This window comes from Equus caballus, chromosome 26, assembly GCF_041296265.1.
Source record: "Equus caballus isolate H_3958 breed thoroughbred chromosome 26, TB-T2T, whole genome shotgun sequence".
Taxonomy (NCBI): Eukaryota; Metazoa; Chordata; class Mammalia; order Perissodactyla; family Equidae; genus Equus; species Equus caballus.
The window spans coordinates 45,777,478-45,781,005 of NC_091709.1; the positions used below are offsets into that span (position 1 = coordinate 45,777,478).

General features: G+C 54.3%; 1 long non-coding RNA gene across 1 annotated transcript; it reads left to right on the top strand.

The window, feature by feature from the left end:
* The first annotated feature begins 651 nt into the window (after positions 1 to 651).
* On the top strand, positions 652 to 3,253 carry LOC138920919 (uncharacterized). The gene is made up of 2 exons (XR_011432929.1): positions 652 to 852; positions 2,366 to 3,253. It is a non-coding gene; the product is annotated as an uncharacterized lncRNA (long non-coding RNA).
* Positions 3,254 to 3,528: the final 275 nt, after the last annotated feature.

The window sequence follows — 3,528 nt, forward strand, 5'->3', positions numbered from 1 at the left end:
CATCGGCTGTGCTCCCTCCTGGACCCCTGGGGAAGGACGTGCAGCCTGCTGCTCTACTGCAAGGATGGCTTGCTCTGTGGGTGCGTTGAAGCAAGCCGGCTCCCGCTGACGGATGAGGCCTGAGCTGGAGGAGCTGGAGGACTTGCCCGGGGTCCCGCTGGAGATGGCCCAGAGCTCCAGGAGGGCCTGCCCTGGGCTTGTGTCTTGACGTCCTCCCAACTGGCCACGTGGGGATCTAACCGTCCAGGGTCCACCGGGGGCTATGTCAACCTAGTGGCCGCCCTGCTGCCCTGGAGAGCCCAGCCTCCTCGTGACCCAGCTTCTGCGCTTCCCCATAGCAGATGGCGCTAATTCCTTCCCTCAGCCCACTAAGACCAACACATTGTGTCTGTGTGTGGTGATGGGTGTTAACCAGACTTATTGTGGCGATCATTTCACATTATATACAAACATCGAATCATTATGTTGTATACCTGAAACTAATATAATGTTATACGTCAATTGTATCTCAACTGAAAAAAAAAACAATAAAATCAGGGAGTGGGGCAGGGACGCCTGGAGGCAGCTGAGGTCACCAGGAGGAAGATGATGGGAGCTTTTACAATGATGGGCCTGACTCCGCCGCTCAAGCTTAACCGCCCCAGACAGCAGCCTGGCACTCCGGGTCCTGATGGGAGAGCACACTGCCTGCGAGGAGGTCCTGCCATTGTCATTGCCGTCACTGCCACGCTGGATTAATCTGCAGGAAACTCGGGGACAGAGGGATGTGTTACGTGGCACTGCAGAGACGCAGCCAGCAAACTCTGGGACATAGGACATTCTACTGGACAGATGACCAGGTTTCTTGAACAAGTGAGTGACAGTTAAGCAGGGAGGGGAAGGGAGCAGGGAAGGGGGAGGTGAAAGGAAGAGTTCAAAAGAGTCTTTCAAGTTACATCAAGCTGTGGACTTTGTGTTCAAAGAAACCAACTCTAAAAAGCAGGCGTTCCGTAGGGCTCTCTCCTAAAGTGTTTTTCTGATGAAATGAGGTCCAGGGGTTGCTTTCAAAGCACCCAGGGAGAGGAAGGGGGTTCGGGAAGTGGGGGAGGGGGTTAGAGGTCAAACAAGATTGGCCGTGGTACCTTCACTCTGATGCTGACGTTTGAGAAGAATCATCATAAACAGTTTAAAACATAGGACAAAAAATTAACAGCAGCAAAAAGCAGGCTAGTCCTTACCACGAAGCTGAACTCTGCCGGCCCTAACGTTGGACCAGGGACGATGGCAAAGGGAGGCACGTGTGGCCTGGGGACGCGCGAGGAGAAAAGATGAACACTCCTCTTATGCTTATTTTGTACCTCATAGTTTTAAAGTGTTTAATAAGCCTGCGTTTTATGACATCTATAGTATTTTAGATTGCTGGTCCACATGACATGCAGAAATAGATCTATATTCGTTGCTGGGATTGTGCGCTCAAATACTTGCTATTGTTAAAGAACGCGTTGCCACTGTCCTGGTGAGCTCAGGCCGTTATAACAAATACTCCACACTGGGGGCTTAAACTGCAGGCATTTATTTCTCACAGTTCTGGGGGCTGGACGTCCGAGATCAAGGTGCTGACTGACCGATCCGGTGCCTGGTGAGAACCTGCTTCCTGGTTCACAGACAGTTGTCTCCCTGTTGTGTCCTCACGTGATGGAGAGATAAGCAAGCTCTCTCGTGTGTCTCTTCTTACAAGGACACTGATCCCATTCATGCAGACCCCGCTCTCATGACCCGATCACCTCCCGAGTGCCCCACCTCCTCATACCATCACACTGCGGATTGGGGTTTCAACACATGAATTTGGGGGGGACACAAACCTTCAGTCCATCACAATCACAGAGGCTTGGACACCACCCTCTGGGAAAACTCACAAGGCGGAGAGGCGGTGAAGGTCCTGCCCTCGTTGGCCCAGAGCTGTCCTGCCCTGACGCGGTCAGCAAGTTCCAAGCCTGCTGGCAGCCCGGCCGCAGGGAGCAGGCAGTGGCTGAATGCCCACAACACGCGCTTGGCCCCAGCCCACTCTGACCCTCTGCCCGCCACTGTCACCCTGATGTTCTCCCAAGAGACACAGTCTTCCCGGGAACTGTTGGTGTCCCTTCGGGGCCTAGGGGCTGTGTCCCCAATAGGACAGAAATGCCAGGGTTGCATTTCCAGTTACATCTTTTAGAAATCGCCTGCCAGCAGAAAGCTGGGGGCTAAAGCGCTCTGACACCCCATCCATCAAACCCCCTAAGGGAGACCACAGGGGTGACAGAGAGTCCCCGACAATGCGTTCCCAACACCCCGGTCACCTCCACCCCCACACAGCCTCCTGAGTTCTCTTCTGCCTTCCCACTCACAGGGACATGCATGCGACGCAGACTTCCGCGGACAGCACTCCCACGGCACAGAGGCCATGAGGGAGGGGCCTGACGCTCACTTTTCCAGGACTCAAAGTGACGAAGTTTTCAGGAATGCCAGGAATCACGAATTTCACCCAAAGGACACGCTTTCTTTGATGTCACTTCAGATCGCAAATCACAGAGTCCTCACATGATCGGTCTTTGGAAATGTCCAAACACTCCGGGAATGCTGATGGGTTTGTTGCCCCAGCGCGGCCTCGTCCTCCGTAAATCGTTTCCTTCTCTGGGGCCTCTGACACTCGGCTCTGGGAGCCGACAGCCAGGAGGTGGAGAAGGCAGCCGCGTTTTTATGCACCGTGAGCCAACTGGTAGTGCCTCCCCAGCCCTGTGTGGTGCCCCCCGCCGGCATCCATCAAGTTCTAGGACTAGGATTTTGTTTAATTTCATTCTTCCCAGCAAGGGCACAGGGAAACAAGTTAAAGAAACCCAGAGACGCGACTCCTGGCCCTGCTCGGATGCTGGAACCAGAGCAAACCCCCCGGAGGGAGCTCAGCCTTCTGAGAAGTCTCAGGGACACCTCCAGCATGGGGGTGAGCCTGGATGGCCATGTCAGCTGGCTGGGGTTGGGGGGACACACATCCCCCTTCCATTTCAACTCCTGCTGTAAATGTCCTTATATCTGTCAGTCCTGCTCCCCGGCTCAGGGTGAAAATGGAAGGCCGAACTGACACTTTAGGGGTCTAGAACATTCTGGAGCTCTGTTTGAGGCCAGAAACACACGCTGACCATATCCTGAACTCGAGATGGCTCTTTGAAGTCACTAATGCTTTTATTTCTTAGCTAAATCCCTTGCATTAAAAAGAATCTCTGGGAGTTCCAGCACCCTCCTTCTGAATTCTCCAAACACTGATTTCAGCGCCAAACTCCAGGCTGCCAGCCCTCGAGGAAGCCCCTTCTCCTGAACTTGGTTCCAGGGATCAGCAGAGCCGGCCGCTGATCTCTGCGCCTCCATCAGTGGGAGTGGAGCGCTCCAGGGTCTGCTCACACACGTCGCACATGTACACACTCACACACATAGAACACACGCATACACACCCCTCGTGCACCCACGTCGCACACTCACACCCTGTCTCCCTCAGTCTGCCCTGAGATCCCCAGACCC